Source organism: Indicator indicator, chromosome 18, assembly GCF_027791375.1.
Source record: "Indicator indicator isolate 239-I01 chromosome 18, UM_Iind_1.1, whole genome shotgun sequence".
Taxonomy (NCBI): Eukaryota; Metazoa; Chordata; class Aves; order Piciformes; family Indicatoridae; genus Indicator; species Indicator indicator.
Genome location: NC_072027.1, coordinates 6,723,401 through 6,735,695, shown reverse-complemented (window position 1 = coordinate 6,735,695; position 12,295 = coordinate 6,723,401).

Genomic DNA, 12,295 nt, shown 5'->3' with positions numbered 1-12,295 from the left:
AGGGAATTGGTTTCCATCAGATAGTGTTGGTTGCAATGATTTATTTATTTTCATATCTGGTTAGGCAGGGCAGCTGCTGAGCTCCTGTGTGTCTGGGCAATTCAGAGGCTTTGTAAAGTATAGTCGTCCTAAGGGAGAGATTTTTTTAAAGGACCTTACTTGAAGTGTGGTCCTGAAAGCAGGACAGTTTCACAGCATCAGGATGAGACCTACACTGAATTCCTTTGTTCAGCCATGGATTTTCTGTCTAGCTTTTGGCAAGTAATTTTCTAGGCTTCGCTTCCCCATCAGCAGAGCTGGGATAAGTTATCAAACCATCTCCTCTATGCAGTGCAAAGGGTGGTGATGGGAAATGTATTACAGATCTTATGGCAGATAACCTTAAGAGTGCTGCATAGAAGAATCTAAAGACATGTAGCATGTGTTTCTTATGCTATGAACCTGCTTGTGTGATCCAAAAGTTACAGAAAAGCTGTTCAGAAAAAAGAAAAGACCAGGCTGAAATGCTTATGCAGTTTTTGTTCCAAAAGCCTGTTGTAAAATGAGTCCTTTGGTTCAATTACTGCATAATGTCGTATTAGGTGGAAGGTAAAAATACCTACCTCTTGTTCTGGCATATCTAGGAATGCAAGGATGTATTTCTTAATGCCTGCAGCTTCATCTTTTTGCTGTGCATGGATTTAAAAATTCTTGGTAGTATATTCTTTCACGAGAAATGGGAGAACTGACTTCCTTGTTCCAAATTCTCTGAGAGATTCTAGCTTTTACAGCTGGAGCACAACCTGGATCCTTCAGGCAGGCTCTTGCAGGTCTTAGCTATTAGAAATAAGGCAAACCTGGATGCAAAAGACAAACCTGCTCATCTAAACATACTAATTTATTTATGTTGCCTGCTATAGTTTAAGAGAACACATCAGGCAAATGATGGTTTCCTAGACTTGTGCCTCAAGGAAGCAAAATAGCGTTTGAAATGTAATTCATTGGGTGGATTATCCCTGTGGATTTGGGGGAAGATGTGTCTGTCTGTCTCAGCACATCTGTGTCAATCCATGCTTTTGGCATTTCCACAGGACGACTGCCAAGAGTTTCGGGATCTTTTCAAGAGAGGGAAACTTTCCTGCACCAGAGAAAATGACCCTGTCCGGGATTCTTCTGGGAAGCAACACAGCAATAAGTGCATCATGTGTGCAGAGAAGTTGTGAGTAGAGAAAACAAAACAAAACATCTTTTCTGTTGAGAGAGAAGCTGCTGGAGTGACCCAGCTGCTGATGCCAGTGGTTGGGATCTCTTGCCCCTCCTGCAGCTGATGGCAGTGAAAACCTCTCACTCCTCCAGCTCTGTGGTGTTCACTTTCTCATCTTGCTTCTCTTCCAGCAAAAGGGAGAACGAGCGGAAGTTAGCTAAAAACAGACAAGGAAAAGATAAGGTGAGATTAAAGTATTAGGTGGGTCAATATGAGACTTTATTGATTTTCACCCAAGATTAAGATAGCATTGATCAGCTTGTTTGCTCTGCTTCTGCTAATTTAATTTTGAGATCCTCTTTCCTTTTCTTTCTTATTTCTTGTTCATGCTCTTGAATCCCTTAAGTGAACAACTTGTGCCTGAATGCTATGATCTGCCCCACTGACTTGTGTATCTAGGGACAAGCAAATCCTATCAGTGTAAGATAGCAGATGTGCTGTCCTTAAACCTGGCTCAAGGGTGGAGGGATCAGCACTGCTGAGGGTGCTATCTAGGGCAAAAGAGAGCAATGAGTGAAAAGTTCTAAATCTAAAGTCTGCAAAGCTCGAGAGATCATGGTATTCTGGGACAAGAGCCCAGTTCTGCACCATCTCCATGGGCCTGTGGCTCAATTTTAGCTTTTCTTATTGGAAACTTTGTTTTCATGGAGATGCCAGTCCCCCTTTTTGCCCTGCCACCCTGCAGCCATTGTGACCCTGTGTATTGACGCTTTGCTGGCAATAGTAGCTCTGTAAGAGGGGGAAAAATGTTGCTTTTTAACACCTACCTTTCAGTTTCTTCTGTGGTAGGGACTGGTGCAGTCCTCTTAAGCCTCAGTCATAATCCTATTTCAGTGCTTTTCCTAATGACTTTGGCACAAAAAAAATAAAATAAAACGGAAGCGTAAGTGAAATTTGCTGATGGCAAAGCTGGGAGGCAGCATCAGCAGAGGAGGATCAGCAGATCACTCAGGACTAATTGGATAGTGCTGAGGCCTGGAGTAATAGAAACAAGATAAAATGTAATAACAGTGCAAGATCACACAGGCAGTGATTAACAAGAATTCCTGCTTGTCGGTTAGAAGTGACAAAGGATACGAAAGCTCTGCATTTATTAGTGGGTCAGGGATGTGACAGGCCATGAAAAAGGCAAATGCAAGCGTTGGATGTACTCAGCAAGGTTTTTGCAGCAGAGGTTGGGAAGTTAACAGAGCTCCAGAAATACTGGTTCAAAAGGAAATCATTTGAGAGAGCCTATTATGGGAAGGCAGATCTCTCTCAGAGGCAGAGGACTGGAGTTCTGTGCTGGTCTCAGGGCATGAGGCACAGAGGGACTAGAGAGCTTTCCTGGGTTTGTCAGGGCTGGAAAACATCACCAGAACTGCAGAGGGGGGTGAGTGCACACTGGTAATGGGAAGAAGCAGTGAGGCTCTCAGGGAGCCCCTCCAAAGTGGGGTGCAACATTTCTTCTGATGGGACAGGGCTGCTGGTCACAGCAGATGCAGGTTTATCCTGTGCTAGGCCATGTCTTACCTACCCAGGGTTAGTCTGGCATTAGGGAAACATGGGGATTTGTATTCTGAGCATTTTGCCAGCACTGGTCTGGTAGCAAAGCTGAAGGTCTGGAGGCTGAGGTACCCTGGAGGGGATGCAGGACACAATTTTGAAGAATTTGTCCCCTGGCAGAGAGAATGAGGTTCTGGAAACATCTGAGCAAAGCTGAGGATGAGGCCAGCACCCTGCTAACGACCTTGATGCAAGCTAGCCCAAACTCTCCTGTGCACAAAATGGGCAGAAAATTGCAAGTGTTAAAGCCTGTTTTTTAAAAACAAAGGATAAGTGGGATTCAGTTACTTACCCTCTGTACTTGCTGTTTGGATTTGACTATTGCAGTGTCTGAAATAGTTGAAATTGAGGAGATTGAATGTTTACATCCAAGTTACATAACAGGTTTCTGTACAGTAATTTTGAACAGGGAACAAATTAATTATCCATTCTCCAAACAACCTTCTGGTGCTCACGGACGATTAAGTGTGTTTGCATTGTGCTTTTATGCTTTTTATATTTTAACTGCTGCTGCATGATTGACACACCCCAAAGTGTGGCTGGTTTTGGGGATACTGCTCACTTTGCAAATGAAATTATTATCTGAGCTACAATCTGGCAAAGACAGTAGCTGTGTATTAAGGATGTTGGCAGGAGTGGGAGTGACTTCATTACTGAATCGGTCACATCACTGGCATGCTTTGGATAGCCCAATGAGGAGAATAGTAATTAGCTGGAGCATACTAGAAAACTCCCAACACGTGCTGTGCAGGCAGAAGGACCTACAATTTTTCTGACTCACTCCTTTGTTTACATACTAAGTGGCTGGTACTGCACACTACCTTCTTTCACCCACACCCAGGCTCTCCTGTGATGTTTTTGCGATGGTTCAACGCCTTCCTGGCAGGAACCCCCAAGTTTCTAAGAATCAGATTCATAAAGTCAGGAGGACAGTGTGCCCTAACCACAGCTCTCCCTCTGCAGGATGACTGCAGTGAGTTTCGCTCCCGGTTTGAAGCTGGTGGACGACTGTCCTGCACGAGGGAAAATGCTCCAGTCCGAGATTCCTCTGGAAAGCAGCACATCAACAAATGTCTCATGTGTGCTGAGAAGTTGTGAGTACAGCTTCCTCTGACCAACAACAGCAAAGAGGGGGAAACCTCCAGCAAAACTGCAGCTTCTGCCTGTGGAGCTGCATCTGGGCAATGCCTGGGAGAGAGTCCTGGATCCCAGTGGCCCTCCAAGAGATGCTCTGCCAGTAGGGCTCCAGCCATTGTGCCTCTTCTCACTTTCCTTCCAGCACAAAGGGCCCAGGGGCAGGTGAGAAGCAGTGTGGAGTAGAGGACAAGCAAGGTTTAGAGAGAGCAAACCCTTTCCCAGGGGACTATTGGGTGTGGGCAGCTCCTGAGGAGTTTCCCACACATGTACTTTGCCTTCCAGATGCTCTCTCTACTCCCATAGAGCATATGCAGAAGCAGCCCTGGTATGAAAGCAGCCACCTGGATCCAGGATGTAGCATACAGTGGGAATGGTGAGGAGAAGGGACAAGGCTTAGGGGTGGAAATTAGGAACAGGACCACCAGGAACAGGAGCTACGGAAGTGGAGGTGGTGCCTAACGGCATGATGCTGGCTTACAGGGCAGCCTCAGGTGCTGGTGGCACTTGCATTGCTGTAGAACTCCCTTTTCCTCCTCTCTCATTCTAGCAAAAAGGAAGCCCAAAGAGGAGGTCAGTCTGGTGGAACTGCCCAGCGCAACACACAATCTACTTCAGAGCGTACAAAGCAGGTGAGATAGACCTCTGAGCCTGCCCTGAACTCAGAGAAATGGGCTAGTGAGAGTCTGTGGGATCCTGATGGCCAGGGACTCTCTGGGGTCAGCCATGGTGCTTGGGATGCTGGAGCCAGCTAATGATGGGGGAGAAGCAGGTTGTATTGCAAAGCCTCACTCATTTATAGAACAGACTTTTGTGTGAGCATGCAAAGCAGACACATTTAGACCTGGCAGAATAGCCTGTCTCACTTTCCCAGTGATGTGATGCTATATTAGAGATAAAGGCCAGGCTCAGGGTCCCCACAATCCTGCAAACCCTTAGATGATAACGTTTGGTGGGTATTAAAGCCAGTGTGTGGGAATGGAGTAAACATCACACCTGCTTCTTTAACAACAACCCCATAATTTTCTGGGTCTGGGAGGTGGAGGAGGGAGGACAGGAGCTGCTTTAACTTTGCTTCTTCTCTAGTTGTGTAGAAGTTGTTTCTATGTTTGTTGAATATGATCCTGCCCCTTCTGCAGAAGAGCTGCGGTGGTTCAGGGTCACAGCAGAGTGTTAATGAGAGACATCCCTCATCAAGCAGAGGGTGAGTTCAGCAGTGCTTGGGATTGCAGCCTGTTCCCCTGACCTACCCCACTGGGCCTCTTCTATGTACATTTCCCTCCCCACCCCCCGGAGTGCCTAGGAGGTTAACTGGAGCAGTAGTGGTTCAGTAGTACACAGACAGCTCTGTGGTTTTTGGTGCTCAGTTACAGCACTTCTCCCTGCTGGCTGAGCTGGTGATGGGGGAAAGATGCAGGATGGGGCATGTTTCTCATGCAACTCTTGCTCCTTTTAGGGCCTGACTTTCCTTTTTATGAAGCACCAGTAATTGCTGTCCTTAAAATCCCTCTCAGAACACCTTTGCACAGCAAACCCTGCCTCCTGGTAGGCCACATGTCTGCTCAGCCCTGATTCATCCCCACCTGCTGTCTTGGAGGCAATTGCCTGGTGCACTGTGTGCTTTCTGGGCACTGGCTAGTCACTCTTGTCTGTTTTATAGCTGTTGGACCTGAGCAGCTTTTCCAGAGCCTTTTCTAGGGAGCTCTGAGACTTACTTTTTTGTTTTTCCGGCTGGAGCAGTAGCAGTCCCTTCACCTCCCCATCCACCAACTGATGCCAGCAGACACAGGGTTGCAGAGCCCCAGGGTGGTCATGCACTTGCTCTGAGCACAGGGTAAGGTTTGTCCTGTTACCGGCTGCCTCCCTGTTGTCATGGGGCTGGTGTGCTTATAGACTCATTAAGGTTGGAAAAGACCTCTAAGATCATTAAGTCCAGCTGTCCGCCTAATGGTTGCCCTCTCCTGTCTTGGTGGGTGGGTGCCACTGTGCAAGCAGCTCCCTGAGAGCTATGTGGGTGTGTGGGGGGGAGGGTGAGTTCTCACCGTGCTCCCTCTGTTTGGGAGGGATGATGTGATTTGCTGTTTCCTCTCTCTCTCTCTTTCCCCTAATAGCCCACAAGGAAATGCAGCTCAGAGTGGAAGGAATTGCAACCGGGCACCTGGCCGCAAGACACAGAACAGGGACACTGATACCTACGAGTTGGTAAATCCACCCCCTGCGTCTCAGATGGAAGCTGCATGGGCAGAAATGGGGACTTCTCCCATGGGATGGTCATCTACCAGTGCTGAGCCCCCAGGCAGTTCCTTTCCCAGCAGCTGCTCCTGTTCTTGCTGTGACTAAAGTGTCTCACTTGGCCCCATGTTCTCAGAAGTGTTTGAATGAGTGGAAACATCTGTACCCCTGTATCACCTGGCACCGAAACAGAGGGAAGAGGAGTGGGGCTGGATGTACACTTATGTGACCCTCCTAAACCAGTTTTGCCTCTGAGCTTGCCTTCTCGTGGAAGTATATCAGTTATAGGGGTGCCGGTCTTAAGCTCAGGCTGGATGCCCCACACATAGCCAAAGTGAGGTGAGGAGTGCTGCCCTTCACAAGTGAGAAGGTGCTGGGTTAAAAGCCTTGGCCAGAGCAGAGTAGTGGAGCTGACAGAAGGATGAGGACAAGTTTGGCAGGAGGAAGGAGCTGTCAAAGGGGAAGCACTATATGATGACAGCTGTGTATGGAAGAATATATCAAGAAGATGATGATGTCCACTCTCCTTTGTCTCCATGAAAAGAAAATGCAGTTGTTTCAAAAAAGCTAAAAGTGGAAAATAGGAAACTAAAAAGAAAAAATAAGTTACTATAAAAAGGGTGCCCAAACTGCATGTCAGTGTCACAGGGTGCTGTCAAGAGCTAGGATAATTTTTAAAAATGATCTGGTGTTTTAATCTCTAGCATTTGCATACAATAATTTAAATAATGTTTTAGAATGGACAGGAAATGTGTTTCTATGGGATTGGGGAGACCTTACCACAAACTGCCTCAGCTCTCTCTGAAGTCTCTGTCACTGACTGCTTTTTAGGAAAGGGATATTTGAGTTAAAAATCCCTGTTGGTGGTTCAGCTACTGCATGCATTCCAGAGGAAGCATTAGGTGTAACAAGGACAGTCTCCTTTGGGGCTTTGTAGGTATTTCCTGGTAGCACCAGAGGGGGAGTGGATGCTAATAAGCCTGATGGCAGGAGATGATTCAGAGAGTGTATCTTGCTCCTTTCCTCTTTGCATGATCACCCATGGGTTTTGTCGCTGGCAATTCCTCAGAGCCACAGGAATGGTGGCACTAGCTGCTGGGACCTGTGATACGTGGGGCCACCAGTGGGGTGGCCACCTGCCCTGAGCTGCAATGCAGGCACTCGAGTCCTACTGCAGGCTGCAATGTCTGGTGCGTAGGAAGGCATGCATCTAGTAGAGAACTGCAAAGGTCAGCATTGTCTGCTTTCACGTCACCAGTAATTACTTAGGTGAGGAAGCAGCACATTAATGAAATTAGCAAGTGATGTTTAACCAGCAGGCACTATCACAGCACCCCAACGTCATGGAAATCCCTGTGCTGCCTGGCACGAAACCTTCCTTCCCTGTGGTGCTTCCTGCCCTGCAGTGATGTTCATAAACCATCATTTTGTGATAAATGCTGCATCTCCAGTGGGGATTGGAGATGGAATGTCCTCTCTCTCCCAGTAGTTGTTCTCCTGGGGTTGCACCATTTACAGTTGTTGCAACATGTTTTGTAGCACCTGGAGAAGGGGATGGGAACCCATTAGTCACTCCTTCCTTTTGACCTTTCTTCAGCACGTGGAGCAGAAGTGGGTTGCCAGGGTGAGGGAAAGGGCTGTGTATGTGCCGGGGAACAGGCTGTGATATCTTGGACTTCAGCTATTTAAGATTTGTAGTGATTCTGTAGGCACCTGTCCTGGTGCCCTTCTAGGGGGAGACCTAAGTGCAAGAGGCTTTTTGGGGTCTGCAAATGCCACCACTCCTTGCTACTGTCAGTTTGTCCTGGTTGTGCCATGTATGGTTTGTAAGGAAAGCTGTGTTTCAATGTTCCCATTCATGCTCAAGAGGAAACAAGAGGGCACTCTTAGTTAGTCATAGCTGCTCAGATCTCTCTGTGCCTCTTAACTCAGTGGGTGTTAGAAGTTGTGCTGCGTGTCACACCACCCTCGGGCAGCAGAAGTCTGCTGTAGAGAATTTTCCTTAGTTTTGGGCATTGAGTTTCATCTTCCTTCTTGGAGACAGGACAGCATCAAAATGCTGAATAGGAGGACTAGGCATAGGTGCATCTTGTGGATCCCTGGAGAGAGAAATAAACCTGTCCTGGACCAAGGCACTGAAGTGGACTGGATGAGTGGATCTGTGCCTGGCAGCAGGGCAGGGAGGGCTCTGCCCCTGAAAGCTTGGCTGGGTGGTCCAGTAAGAGACACTACCTCTTTGCAAGCCTGGCCTTGCTGCTGGTGTGGTGGATGTGCTGCAGGGCAGAAGGGCCCCATGGCAAGGTGGGTTTGTAAGTGCTTTTAAGCCAGGTAAAGGAGGCTCTTGCAAATGAACCAGCACCAAATGTGATTTCTCTCTCTCTTCAGCTGGACTGTGATCGAATTCTGCACGGGGTGAAGGGTGGAAGGATTTTCTGCAGCAAATCCTCACAACCAGTCTGTGGCACTGATGGGAAAACATACAAAAATGAATGTGACTTGTGTTCAGCTGCCATGTGAGTAGGTGGAGAGATTTCAGTAATACAGGGCCATCCACCATTCCCGAGTGTCTTTTGCAGCAGTGTTTGTTTTGATAGATCATGACTCACTATCAAGTGTGTCCTTGGTGCCTTGCTGTTAAGCAAACATAGATCAAAATGCCAGAGATTAATCTGCTGACAGCTAATTAAGATACACAGCTTTCCAGAGTCTCCTATTCCCTTTCTGCCCAATCATGAGGTTGTTTGGGGAGTAATAAATGCCATCATATTGGAAGTGGCAACAAAGCATTAAGAGTCCACAGAGGACTGTCGTGCTGATGGTGGGGGGCTGGGGCATTGCAAGTTGAATAATGAGTGATGTCTTGTCTTCCCTTTTGCAGGAGAGCTTCAAACTACGTCACAATAAATTATCGAGGTGAATGCCGAAAGCCTGCCCCCGAAGTGGTAAGCAGTGTGCCACAGCTGGGATGGGGAAACATCAATCTTTCCTTTTCCCCTGGTGAAACTCCCCTGGTGGCACTGTCTCAGCTTGGGGAAGCCTGATCCAGGCAGCTGCAATGAAGAGTGAAAAAAGAGCAGCCTCTGGCAGTCGGTCACCAGCTGCCCTGCTGGGATCCTCAGGAATAGCTGGGGGTCAACAGCTTGACTCTGCAGGCAGGTTACCAGGTTAATTGAATGAACAAGTTAACTGAACTAAGGGGTTAATTAAAGTCATGCTCTGGAGCTGCTTTTCAGTCAGGTGATGCAGCATGCTCTGTACTATTAGGGTCAGCCTGGAGAGTCCTGTGGGTGGAGAGGGTTTGCTTGTATTGCAGACTGGCAGGGAAGAGGGTTATAGGAGCTCCCTCTCTGTTTGTGGGGCTTTAAAATTGTTTTTTTGACCTGGGATAAGATATATTTCTGAGTGGAATAGCAGCCACTCAAAGTATCTTTTGGCTGTGTGGCATCTCAGTCTCCACATTCAGCCTGGCCCCTGCATCTGTGGGGTGCTTGTGGTCCAGATGTTTCAGTACAGGTTCAAACTTGGATTTAATATATAACTTGGGTATTATCTCCATGTTTTAACTAGGTTGTATGGTAGGAGTAACATGTCTGGGGAAAGAGCTGGCTTTCCTTATGGGACTTTGGTGAGGCCAGAAAGACTAGGACTTGGTAAACCATAACGGACTCTTTTCCCAAATGATATCTAAGATGATAGTTGGAAGATGAAAATGATTTGCTAAGTGGTATACTTTTGGGAAAGATCTTGAGCCTTGACATCTTTTGCAGTCCCACGCAGCAGATGAGTTAAACGTTTCTCAGTTGTACTTTATCTTTCTACCAGTGTAAGCTTGGCAGACTCCAGCACTTTGGCAGCCAAGGTCTCCCAATTTGTGTTTCGTGAGTGTGTGGGATGCCCTGTAGCACCCAGGAAGGGCTATCCTCTGTATTGGCATGAACTTGAGAAACTGAATGTTTGTCCCCAGGGAAATACTGAGATTTGTTTCTGCTCCAGACCTGGAGAGAATCAAAATATTGAATCGTCCAAAAGTTCTGTAAAGTTCTGGACGGGATCTTTGGCTTCTGAATATGATTTGGTGTCAATGTATTTGTAGGCAATGAAAAGCTTTCCTGTGGAATAGCCTTCATTCCAGAGGGTCATGCTATGCCTTCCTCTGCTCAGTGCCAGGATGCCAGTAGAACCCCAAACCATTAAAAAGTAAACATCCCAGCTTCTCTTTTCTGTAAAGCTGCTCTCAGCTTTTATTTAAAATTGGAGGAATTGTAGTGCAAAGAAGAATATTTTTGCCCATGATCATACTGGAGACCTTTAGTGTGACGGAGCCACTGCTGTCTTGCGTATTCTGGGGCTGCAGGGAGAATAGGCACTACCCAAGCCTGTTGGTGACTGTGCTCACACTGCCCATGACAGATGAGATTGGGTATACCATGGCAACTGAAAAATAGAGAGGATTCCCACAAAACTGTGCCTGGTCTGGAATTCCTTACTGTTCTGTGTTTTACCAAGCTGTTACAGCTCTTCAGCTGTTGCAATTAGAGGAATATACCATTTACCTTAGTCAGACAGCTTGTAGCTGTGTTAAGTATTCCAAGGGGAGTTGGATGCAATTAAAAAGGAAAGTGATAAGCTTTTTCCCTGGGGCAAAAAAAGCCAAGCATAACCCCCCCGGGATTTATTCTTTATTTAGGTATGTTATGCCACCTGAAGACCTGGATCAGAAATTTATGGAAGCTTATGAAGAGCAATGTTATTTTCAGCACTGAAATTCATGGTCACTTGCAGTATAATGAATTCTTTTCTACTGAATATTCAGGCACTAATATATGCTACTGAACCCCAGAGGAAACCAGCTCCAGCAGTGCTTTTGGCATCAGAAAGGGTTTTAGACAGTTGCAATGTGCAGAATGAAAATGCAAAGGCATTTACTTGAGCTTTGGATGAAGATAGGAAATTGTTACCCCATAAATGTAATATTTCCTTGAATTGTATTTTGAAATTAGGCACGGAGGGTGCCAGATTGCCTAACAAAATGTCTGTCCAAGCTGCTTCACCCTTTTGCAGTTCAGTGTCTGCATCTACTCCTGCCTGTAAAGCTCCCACTGGAATTGCAGATGTTTCTGGCAACTCTCTTTGCCTGGTGACCAGATTGCCATCAGGGAAGGGTGCTGGTAGTAAGGATTGGGAGCTGACACTAACTGGTTTATCTCTGCACTGCCATGGTGGAATACCTTGCTGCAGACAGAGCCTGTCCTCAGGGCCTCAGGCTGTCTAGTGCTGGTCTCACCACCTTCCTCAGGAGGTCTGTGCTGTAACCAAATTACTTTGATCTTGTTCTGTTTTACCGAAGATAAATGTAGGTCTGAGTCCTGGGTTTAGGTATCTTTTGTTGATCTTGCAGTTGCCATGTCACAGATGAATTAATTGTGGGTCTTTCTAGTACATTTCACTTTTATTACTTTATATCTCACAAATCCTTTATTTGCTTTTCCACGAATCACCTATGTGGTAGGAAACAGTGTAACCACATTAGTCAGTTCTCCAGTTTCTCCTTTTTAATCTTTTTTTTTTTTTAACAGACAACTCCCAGGTTTGCAGTGGGCAAGTCCCAGTTCTCTTACAATGCTCTTTATATTTTCATGCTTCTTTTTAAGGTGGTAGAAGGAGAAAAAAGACAAAAACACAAGGCCCTCCCTTGTTAGGTAGTAGGTGTGGAGAGCACCTAGTTTCTGGCTGAAATTAGCTTTGTTTTCCTAGACTGGCAGAGAGCCAACTGCCTGCCCTGGTGCTGGGCTCGGCTGCAGTTGTGCTGCTGAGCTGGCTGGAGGGGCTGTCGCAATGATAGTAATGTTTGGCAAGTGTCACACAGCAGTGGTCATGCTTGGGGATGGACTTTTTTTTTTTTGCTCTTTCTTTCCAGAAATAATGGAGTTCAGACTGCCAGCAAACACCAGGGATCAGCTGTGACCAAAGGTACAGAGAAGTGCAGTGGTTTAACCCCTCCTAGTCAGTCTGTCCTCTGCAAGCTGTTTTTCACAGGGGTTGGAGTGTCCAGCCTTGCCTGGACAGGCTGACAGGGCTGGGACAAAGGTCTCTGCAGTGTGCTTTTTCCCCTCTTGCTGCAGCTGTAGGGTGGTGGATTTG